Here is a 12,201-nt window from a genome sequence, read left to right as displayed (position 1 = left end):
AATATCTACATCTGCTAAATTCTTAGCAAGATACTGCACGGAAATACTTGCATGATAACACCACGAAAATGCTCATGACTGAGAGGATTCTTGCAGGGATACGTGTCGCCAGATGTAAATGAACTGTGTATTAACGGACTGTGATTTGCCAGCTAATAAAACCAGTTATGTTTATAAAGTCTCAGAGCGTAGCAGAAATCACCAAGCCTGAAGTCTATAAATGAAATACGCTTGGAAAACAACAACAAAAACAAACAAACAAACAAAAAAAGATTTTTGGTATTAATAAAGCATATTCTTTAGGATTTTTTAAAAATTCATATTCTTAATAGCTAAAAAAAATTCTTTCATATATACATGTATATAGACAAAACTTTTATCTATACTTATCTGCCAGTTGTGAAAGTAATGTCTCATAAATTAGGCAACCAATCATGCTAGTAGGTAACTTACACATTTTGAAAAATGAATTAAATATATATATTTTAGTGATTTGAATTAAAAGCAATGTTGCATGACATTGCCATTAGAAGGAAGAGATCAAGTTATGGTCTCTCAATGAAAACAGCTACTGGTCTAATGGTAGCACTAGTAGCAATGTAGATATATGGCACTCTGGGCCAAAATGGAAAGCTCTGCTTCCCTGGTTAGATTTTTATATGCAATTAATACATTTCTGCAGGAGCTTAAAATCAGCTTTATCATACATCATACACCCTGTTCTTATAATTCCTACATCTGTGATATCTCATCTATTTTTATAGAGACTTAACTGAGTGAATTTAAAGGTCAAGGAATTTTCACCTCAAAGTGCGATATGGATTCTTGTGTGGTAAAAGAGAAAAACAGTCTAATGAGAAAAAAACCTGGCTAAGTGAGCTAAAATCAAAACCCATTCTCTTCTGAATTAGATTAATTGATGAGATTATATTTGCAGAGGTAAGTACTGAGGCTAGGACCTGTTCTTTAATCTTCTAGAAGAATGTGATGAGTGGGTGTTAATTACCATTCTACATGCTCTCTTCTGCTTGTAAGAGGTTGATAAGTAGAATGTTAACATTTGTTTCCTACTTATATTTTATTGTCTGCCCAGTTTCTACATTATTCATTTGACTGTGTTATGTTTTGAACAGGTATATTTTTAGAAAAGAGAAATATGAATGTGTTCCCCTTGTTGCTGGACAGACATTTACATCGAGACTAATATTTTACTTTAACGTCCTTTTATATTACATAATGAAATGTAATGGTATTTATGATTCTCATTTAATGTAAAAGCTTCAGCTATCACAAAATTCTTCCTCTACCGCATATATAGCGTTAATTTTTGTCACAGATAAAACTAGACAATTCATTCACAGAGTATAGCTAATAAAGTTTACAGCTAAGTAAGTGGCAAACTTCAGCTTTATAGTTTGGACTTGTTAGTGGAGAAATAGGAAAAAGTCTGTTTTGTCAAGAGAGTGGTACCTTTACCAGCATCAGAATAAGGAGCACACAGATATGTGCTCACACACATACATGCAGTATTAACTATGCTTTTTCAAAATTTTCAAATGTGGATAAAATATTTAGTTACAAAGTTCACTGCCTGTTCTAACAGATTTTCACCATCTTTTAACTAACTTATTTTCCAAACATTTATGCTTAGTGAAATGCAGGGGCAAAATAATAAAATATAATCACCTGCAAAATAAATTTAATGGCCAGCCAGTTTACTGATGTACAAAATTATTTTTCATTATACACTCCTTGGTTTTTATATTGCCTAGAAAGACCAAATGAAACCAGGGTTCACAGCGAGAATTAGTTTTATTCAAGGAGAGTGGTAGCAGAAGATTTAGAACTGAAAATATTGTGAACAACACAGATTAAGGAAATCAGTAGTAAACTTTTAAAGGCAAATAGACACCTCATGATACGTGCTTGAAGGTTTTGAAACTTCAACTCTCACAGCCTTAAATAAAAATAAAGCATTTGAATGAGCATCAAATATATAGGATTTGATTTGCAGAACAATTTGTACATCACCAATCCAGGACAGTAAGGAGGGACTGTTGGAAAGGGATGTTCTCCTCCCATCCCTCATCTCCATCCTGCAGGCCACAGTCCTCTCTTGCTTCCAGTCTAGAGTAGGTAAAATCATGTTGTTCATATAAAGGAAAGTTACCCCTTCCCCAGAAAGCCAAAACCACAGCTGGGATTAAATAAAACAGGGAAAGAAGAGAAGAAACCTTCTGCTATCAGCCTTTCAGTCCGAAATCACATCCTGCCTGCTACTTCAGGGCACCCACACCTGCAGCCGTGCTCCTCCCAGTCCCTTCCCTGGTGCTCAGCCCTGGCCCCACTTTGCACTGGGGGCAGGTGATGGAGCACACAGGGGCTCAGCATGGTGTCACCTGCACCGGCCCCTGGTGCCCCAGCGGTGTAGCCAGTGTATCTCAGGGCCAAGCACCTGCAAAGTTGTCTGACAGCCAGCAGCTCCAGCAGAGGCTCAACTCTGATTCAGCCTCCACTTGATACTCCTATTATTTGAACTACCCTGCTCACACAACTTGCAGGACTTCTACAGCACAGCGTCTTGAGCAGTAGAGATACGAACTGGGTTTTTGACCCGCAGTGCTTGTGCTTCTGCTCAGTGGTGGGTGCCTCACAGCAGCTCCCGCTCTGAGAAGATCTTGGAGAGGCTTTTCTGAAAAGGGCTGGACTGGAGCCAGAATGAATAATAACTTGTGTAGCCCCAGAGCACTGCTGGAGCCACTAAGTATTAACAAACAGAATTAACATTTACAGGTTAAAGATCTGTTTGGTTGGTGGTTATTTTTCAGCATTAAATATAATTTATAGCTGGCTGATTTATGGGCATGGAGTCATTTAGGATATTAAGCAGTACCTAGTAGCTGCTTCATAGCTGCTGAGCAGCTTCAAGTCTTCCGCTCAGCTCTCTGTGTCATCCCTCTTAAACAAAGGGACCATTAATAAACTGCTCTGCACAGAACAAGAAAGGACTGCGTACTGCAGCCTCATTTCAGAGGTAATAGACTTAATAATGAACAAATGACACTGGCATAGTTTTAGGCTATTATTTTTAGTAATGTATGTGCCTTGCTATAGCTCTGTATGTGGTAAGCCCAGCTCAAGAAAAACATTCCATGGTAATTCACATCACAGTCTATTTTGTGATACTTTTCTGTAAAGAGCTCCAGACAAAAGCTTCCAAAGGACTACATGCCAGGATCAGAGTCAGTTATTACTTAAAATATTGCTGGAATCAATGAGAAATGTTACATGAGGAGGAATAGAAAGTGGGGAAGTAGTATCTCAGGGTTTCACTCCACATATGGCTTTAAAAGAAAGATGCAAGCCATGTTCATCCTTTGCTTTTTGTGTATTGCTTTAGTACAATATTTGAGAGAGAAAAAGAAAGGAAAAAATGCCTATATCAGATTTTCTTATAAACCTAAAATCCTGGCAGACAGTACAGAAAACTCTGAAATTACCAAATATTTCAAAGGTACTTTTGGGGTATGTGCTGAGTGAACTTTAAAGCACCTCCTGGGATCTGCATAAGGATTTATGGTAGCTATTTGAAACCAAACTAAATATAGAGGTTTTGCATAGTTCCAATCCCAAGTCAGACTGTGCTGGCAGTTCAAGCTGGGTTCTCCTTTGAGCTTTCAATTTTGGTTGAATCTGAAACTCTAAGCAAAACTCAGGAGATGCAAACACATGCAGACAGCTTCCCCTGAAGTGCTAACCAACTTGTGAACCAAAGCCCAATTGAACTCCAGTCTATTTAAAATCCTGCAGGCAAACACCTAGCTCAGAACAGTTCTTTAGTCACTTAGATACATAAATGGAAGATGTCCTGATTGCATGACACAACTCTTGCTGTAACAAAGACTGTACATCACACCAAAGCACTCAGATGCATTAAATGGCTAAGAAACATTAATTTGGTGATGTACACTGTTGCTGCTACAGAAATAGGCAATCTTTGCAAACACACAGAAAGTAAAGAAAGGCCAGAGGAAAGAGAGAATGGAGTGCTTGATCTGCAAGAGAAATATCCAAGCCTGGGTTGGGACGGACCTACTGAAGCAAATGGAGGTGGGTCTCCAGAGAGCAGCAGAGGTACAAGGGCCATTACAAGAGGCAGAGCAGAAATACCCAGTTTGAGGCTTCTGAAAAATGAACTCAGTCTTAAGGTTACTGTATTACTGCCATTACTTAGCGATCAGTGTAACTGAGAGGATGACACCACAGAAACCGCCTCATCCTCTGCTACCAGTTCTCAGATGGAATCTGTCTTCAGGACTAGGGTTTGAGCTACACTTTTGATGAAGGGGCTACAACCTTAAGAACTGTTACAAAGCAAAATTCATTACCATCATAATTACCATTCCTCTGTTAACAGATGGGCAGCTGAGACAAGGAGGGTGTTATTTGTTCAAGGTCACAAAGGAAATTATGGCAGAACCTCGGTTCAAACACAAATCTCTGGAGTCTAAACCAAATGCTTTAACCACAAAGCTATTCTTTTTTCCTCGAATAGTCCAGCTGGCACTTTGCTTCCTGAGTGCAGCAGGTAGGGGCTGACATTCCAAGTCCTTTCAATTGATATTATTAGCATAGAGCAACAAAGACATGTGCAGTGGAGTATTGGCAGCCAAAGGGATAAGTGATGATTGTAAGATAAAGTGTTTGTGTTTCTAGCCATCTGTTTGCAAATAATCCAAATTATTATTTTTAGGAGTGCTGATTCTGTCATAGCTGTATTTCTGGTGTAGACTAGCTCACTTCTCGTAGTGGATGGCTGAGAAAAACATTTACTGCTAGTAGAAAACAGAAACACTAAACTTTTCGTACTTCTAATGCATCCTGCTGATAAAATACAAGAGCTTCACATCACCAAGTTTCTAATTAAACATAACCACAAAATCTGGATGACAAAAAATAACATGGTACATTAAGAAAGCAAAGGTGCAGATGATGTATACAGGATCTTAGAATGCAGAAGATTTTGCTTTCTAAATTTTAAATAACTCATGCTGGAATTACCTTCACAAGAAAAACAGTTTTCATAAACACTTTCCCTCTTCCTCCCCATGCAAGGTACCTTGTGCTGCCTTGCTTTCCCCAGCACTCACACAAACAACTATATAGTTCCAACCAAAACAAAACACTTGAGCATCCAAGCAATGTAATGGACATTAGTCATGGCTCCTTGCTTGCTATGGGAAAATAACAGTAGCTGCAAGAGAAGACCAGATGAGAGCAAGGAAGGATTGGCAGCTCAGAAGCGAGTACAGCTGCAGAGAAGAAGTCTATTTCCAGGTGCACGGAGCATCTTTCTAACTTGCAGAAAAAAAGGCAAAGCGCCTCTTCTACATCCAGAGGAGCAGGTGAATGAAGCCACCCCAATGGCTGAGGATCAAAGCAGGAGGAAGAAGGGGGGTCCCTAGACCTAAGTGACTTTCGTTGGGAACTTTTCGTAAAACAGACTTTTTAATGGAATATTACAGGTCTCCTCCATGCTGTGGTTGAGCATTCCCCCACAGTACCATAAACTCCGTGAGATTGTTTCATTCTATTAGACTAAGGTACTAAAGTATGTGTTATAAATCTATAAAGTTAATGGCAAAACAAGTTATACATTCTGATTTATTGTCTGCTTTGGCTCAAACCAACAGGACTATACATTAAGGGGGAAAAAAAAAAACATGCTGTCTCTATATTTATAACCTTGTCATTTAAACATTTGGCAGCCTTTCAGCTGCTCCATATGTTCACTGTATTAAGCTTTACCATAGAAGGAACTAAGAAGCAAAGTCAAAAGAAAGCTGATATTGTATGGTTTAAAAGCCTGGCAGTAGAAATAATAATCAAGGAAAAAATTCAGTAACAGCCATTCTGTGGTACCTCTGCTGCTTCAAAGGGCATGTAATGAAACACCGTCATCCTTAAACATTGCTAGCAGACTGTCTTCAGACAAGAAGACTTAGGACATTTACATTGCAGCTGCTGTCACCTTTGTGCTTAACATAAATTGAAAAACTTGATACAGAAGGTGACATGAGAAGAAGACAAATTAGAATTTAGAATCTGGGAAAATTCTACACTATTTGAAGAGGGATAGTGTAAAATAGCAAAGCAAAAAACTATTGTGGAAGAAAGTTTGGAAATTAATAGCAAAGGCTATTCCACAATCTAATGTTATAATTTACAGTTATTAGAGTATTATAGCATGTCTAGAGACAAACTAAATTTAACAAATTCACATCATATACTTTTAAGTATACTTTCACAAGCATTCATCTACATGATATATCAGCATTTGTCTGCAGATGGGATACTTCTACTCCCAAAAGTGCACTCTCTAGGCAGAATTCATAGCACACATCTTGCTAAAAAGACAAATAACATGAAAAAAACTACTTAAGCTGAAGCATAATATCCTGTCCTTCACATTGGTATCAACAAGGTTTTGCAGATTTAGAGGTTAGTGGTTGTTACTTAGCAGTTGAATTTCATCTTTGTGTTTGTACTTTGAGATGTAAAATATTTATCATCAGATAATCCTACTTTTTCAATACTGCAATGATTCCTTTTAAAACCTCTTTAAAATGAGAAGGCATCCCATTTGGGTAGTCCCAGGTAAGGACTGGCTTAGCCTTCTGCCCAACCCTGAGGAGCCCATGGAGGTGGATCTACCACAAGGTGTGGAGGAACTGATGGAAGTGAATCCATCTTGGCCAGAACAGACCTGGGACTACCGCGGTGCATCTTTGCTCTCTGTTATCTGAGCACAAAAACAGTGTTGCAGGAGTGCCTGGCCAGCCCCCTACTCGTCATCACGTGGGCTTCATCCCAAGCATTAGCTTGGAGCCCACAAACACCATAAACATCCCCAGGCTTACCTGCAAGACCAGCAGTAAACCACTCTGCTGCCAGTTCTCAAGGGTTGTGTGAGTGCTTCTTTCCCATCCCCCAGCCCTTGTGCCAGAGGTGGCATCTGTTCTGCACAGAGCCTCGAGGAAGAGCACAAGAGAGGACCCCTTTGGGTCCTAACATTTGTGCAAATATTAGACTGAGGGGTGAAAATAGGAGTGTGTAAGCGATTATAGGTGGCTAATAAGGTAACAGAACAAGTTTCCTAAGAATCGCTATGGTCATATTCCGAAAATATCCCCCCAAAACAAACAATAAACCTTGGCCTAATGATCACAATAAATTTCTGAAGCTTAATATTCATAACGGTGCCTGGTGAAACAATACAACTTCTGGTATACTGCAAAATTCTGCAAGATCAGACATCTCAAAATGGCTACCTAGCTCTTCTAAATGATTCAGTCAAATTCCAGTTGTCTTGTCATCTACTGCTTTTCAAGGTTATTTTTCTTGTGTGAGATGTTTTCTTGTGTGAGTTGTCTCAAGTGGAGTGATATTTTGTGAGAAACTTCTAAATTATTGTCTTAAATGACTTACATGCAATAAAATAAAATAATAATAATAAAATGTAATAATAATAAATGAAGGTTCATTTTCAACTCTTCCCAGTGGAATTCATCTGGTCTCTATTAGTCAGAGCATTCATAATGTTGTTGACATTTACACATATTTTTGCAGTGTGATTATGGGATAGTATTTTATGAACACACTATATCTGTTGAGAAAATCATCACCATCATCTCTTGATCAGGAAATAAATTAGGTAGAAGTACAGCATGGGAAAAAAAATCTGATTTACTACTTATGTTAAATCTGCATACCACATTTGCAGCCTTTTCTGTTAATGGATATAAAAAAGAAAATCTACCACCCTCTATTAAGGTATCCTTAGGTAAATATCACTGCAAGACTTTATTATGTCATGTGCTATGAATCACCTTTGATCACAGCAAGCGAATAGGTATCAGTACATGTGGATATGATCCATTACTGCAAAGGAAATACTTAAAAATTAAAACAAATCAAATCTATCCCAACTTAAATCAGTGGAGCAACAGACGGAGCAGAACTGACAGATTACAAACATTATTAATACTTATGCATGATTCATTTTGCTTTGGCATGCCAAAACAGTTTGGATTAAATTGTTGTTTTAAATACTTGTATCTTCAAAATTCAAAGTAACTTGTCAATGAAACATGAAATTTGTCAGAACTTTCATTATCTCTATGCTAAAAAAATCATAAATAAATACACCTCCTCAATGTTAAATGTTTATCAGTCTTGCTTTTTTGAGAGAGACTGATTGGATGGTACATTAATAATGAAAGGTAGATCAAATAATCAGAATCTGAGTAAAAAATGCTTAATTCATGAGACAAATACACAAAACAGTTCAAGTAATTAATAGAAATTGAATGTCTTATCATATTATCACCATGAATCACTGTCTTTTTAGCTGGATACAGGAAATATTTAAGAGATTAAACACAAAGTAATTCATGAGTTTATACTCTTTTTATGAAGGCATAAGAATGTGACTGTACTTTCAAACTGTCTGCCATTTGTTATTTGCAATTAAAACACTTTCCAAAAGCTGCTGGTTGCTGGTTTTCAAACCAATGCCCTATTTTTCATTTCTAAAAATAATATTCAGCTGCAGCAGGGCCAAATTTTATATACATTCTTTTGTTTAGCTTGTATGTTGACAAATTTGTATTTAATTTATAAAACAAGTTAAATCCAAAGATGAATTCAACAGTTGCCCAAATTTTATTAGAGAACTTTTTGTGTGTGATGGTTACTGGTTGAGGTATTTAACAAAAGTAAATAGGAATTCAATTGTTATTGTGAAAGAATAAACTACATAGCACTGAGAAGCTTTCATAGTGCTTTTTGCAATAAAATTACATCTATAAAATCAGTTTACAGGGCATGATTTTGGTCATGGAAGTACTCTTAGTGAGATAGAACATTTATTATCAAATTAAGATGCAAAGTGTGATTTCCTTTTCTCCAGTACTATCTGGTATCTTAAAATACTAGAGAAGTGTCATCTACTTAAAAGTATTCATATCTCCAAAATATCAGAAGTAAAGCAACGAATTGTAGCAGCCACACTCAGTTGTAGACTGAGAGAAGCACAATAGCTTTCTACTTCTGCTCATGTAAATTACTCTCTTGTAATAGGTGAACTCAAGCTAGAGAAATAAGCTGATTATGACCACAAGGACCACTGTACTGTCATAGCTCCCCTCCACCCCCCATTTATTTGCTTAATAGTCAAAACCAATGCTACCATATAATATACTACCATAGAATACCATGCATATATGAGACGTGATATATGCATATGAATGTGACACATTTCAGATCATCTGTGCATGTCTGTTGATGGTCTGCAGACATGTGGTGTTCACAGACTACACTTCCCCTTTAACAGCTTCATTCTTCTTCCCCAGTAAGTTTTTTTTTTTTTTTTTTTTTTCCCTTTGTTTTTTAACATCTTCCCAACATACATGCCTTATTTTATAAGTAAAATTTGGAAATTTAGCATCTGATCCTCAGTCTACATTCTGAAAACTTTCAAATCCAATTATGTCAGCTCTCTGCTTATCTGTCTTCAAATATACCCATACAAATATTACACTTGCTTATTTGAAAGGTATGTCAAGATTTCCCAGGGTTGATTATACACCTCCCACGACAGCTGTCCTTTCCAGTAAGATACACAAAAAGCTACTCTCAGGCGATGCTGTTTTATTGCCTGAGATCACTTTTAGCCCTGCTTAACAAAAAACAAACAAACAAAACAGCCAACAAACAAACAAAATCAACAAAAACAAGCAAAACCCACAGAAACCTATAACAAATCAAATACTCTTAAACTCATTTTAGTCCCTCTGCTGACATACTCGGATTTAATTACCAATTACAGGAACTAATACATCCATCCTATCATTGTGAAATATGACAATGAGGTTAAAAAGGGAAAAACTACCTGGATTTGCTTTCAAAAATTCTAGTAACACAGTCAATATTTGATTTGCAATAGAAATAGACATTGAAAAATTCACACCTTCATTAAAAGACAATTGTAAGCTTAACATGCTATATACATCTATGCAGAAACAGCAAAACTCTCTACATTGACAGAACAGCAGATGACTTTATATGACTCTATGCAACTAATGTTAATTAAATTATTGTTAAATTGTTAATTAAATAAATGTTAAAAAGTGTGTAAGACTTTCCCACTATGCAATCTGGGCAGTTATAGCTTTTCCTTTGAGTTACATACTTACTAGCAAGGAATTGCAAATAGAAATGGTTAGAATGGGGAGGTAATAGTTTATAACTGATTTAACAGCACGGCTTTGCCTTTTGTAAACAGTCAAAAATCCATGATCTCCCTGCTCAATTGTGCTATACAATATCTGCTATATATCTGCAAATCTTATACAAAAGAACTTTTATATACAAACTTTGAAACTGATACAGTTAAATGAGTGACACAAAATTTGTTGAGTGCAAATCATTATTGTCCATAAACAGCAGAATGAGAAATACCTATTACCATACTTAGGACCTAAATGCGTAATAAGCATGTTTTTTGTTGTTTGTTTGTTTTGTTTTGTTTTTGTTTCAAGAACATTTGCCTAAAAAAAACTTTGAAAAAGCATTTGATAGGGTGGTGTGGGATTACTGTTTGTTGTTTTGTGTGTGTGTTTGTTGTTGTTTTTTTTTTTTTTCCTTACAGTACTTGAAGCAAGAGTACTTATTCATTCAGATATCAAAACCTGAGGGCCACACTCTGATCTGAACTAAGGCTCAAAATATTCCTGGATATTCATATTGTCATAATTGTTACCACAGGTGGAGTAAGACGGTTGGTCATTATTTTTGTATTATTAAGATGGTTGGTCATTATTTTTTTATGATTCTTCCACCAGTGCTTGCAGTCAGCCTATACAAAATGGGTAAATCTCCTCTAACTATCTCCCCTTCCTCAGACTAGGGTTTTACAACAATGTTACCTGTTAGCATCTACCTTGAAATGAATCTGATTTCTTATTTTCTGTAATGTTGCTTGAAGATAATTTAAATTGCCTCTTAACCACAGGCTCTTAAATGTAATCAATATCTACTAACAGCATGGATTATTAATCAAAGAGGGTTGACATATTTTTATTTGACCTTTATGAGCAAACCCTCTTAGTGATGACACTAGTGTTTAACATCAGCATATTGTACCAACACTATTCATCTTTGGAGAAACTATGAGACCACCAAAATCAATGGCAAAAAAGGACAGATTTCATCCTTGAAGTGTGGATTCAAGAGCAGGCAATACGAGGCAGCAACATCTGCAGTTTTGTAAGTACACAAACTACATTTACATTTTATCCTACCAAATACATTATCATCCATGCAATTATTTCCAATCATTCATTTTTGACTGACCCTCATGCCTAAGTCTTCCATAGACAACTTGTTTTTTGTAAAACAGAGAGATTAGACTAAACTAATCTCATGAAACAGAGCCCAAATGACTTCAGTGCATTTCCTGGAGACTCATGCACCATTTATACACCTTCCACATTATGTTCACCAAAAGAAATAAAAAATGTATAGATATCCAAGAACAGAATTCAAGCATGTTTTATAATCTTTACATATGAAAAAACTTGTCTCTGCCTTTTATAAACACAAGAGCTAAATTGCAAAGTGTCTCATTCTGCAATGGAATTAAAAGAATTTCTCTAAGGAAGCCATGTTCGCCTACCTTAAAATGATGCAATTTCAACATGTAAGTATCTTGCAAATTTAGGGTTCAACAGTTTCTCAAATAACATGCATCTGAGTGGTTGGGGCACATTGCTCTGCAAGCATACAGAAGAAAGAACAAATGTTTGCTTTTCCATGTATAAAAACTATAACAGTATTGTTTTACTTGATGATATAATTAGAACTTATATAAGCTGTTAAACCATTATACACTGGTTGACAGAGTTCCCTTGTTTGTTTGTTATGATATAACAAGTCTAAACAACCTCTTACAGCTAAAGATATATTATCTTGAATTACATTTAACAGCTTAGTATTACGCAATACATTATATCTATGTAAGGGACAATGTCTACATTCTATTGAAGTTAGTTCTTTAATTTTCATAATGCTACAAGGTATGAGCTAATGAACTACAACTTTTGCTCTTTGCTGCTCTCAAAGCTGACAGGGGTATGAACA

General features: G+C 36.3%; 1 long non-coding RNA gene across 6 annotated transcripts in view; it reads right to left on the bottom strand.

The window, feature by feature from the left end:
- Nucleotides 1-12,201, bottom strand: part of LOC311443514 — a 118,223-nt gene that overhangs the window by 37,848 nt on the left and 68,174 nt on the right. For all 6 annotated transcript variants that reach the window (XR_014697297.1, XR_014697298.1, XR_014697299.1 and 3 more), the window contains one exon: nt 11,738-11,834. This is a non-coding gene — a long non-coding RNA (uncharacterized lncRNA). The remainder of the gene's footprint in view (nt 1-11,737; nt 11,835-12,201) is intronic.

This window comes from Aythya ferina, assembly GCF_964211825.1.
Source record: "Aythya ferina genome assembly, chromosome: 12".
Taxonomy (NCBI): Eukaryota; Metazoa; Chordata; class Aves; order Anseriformes; family Anatidae; genus Aythya; species Aythya ferina.
Note: the sequence above shows the minus strand (reverse complement) of the source record. Positions and strands in the feature narration are given on the sequence as shown.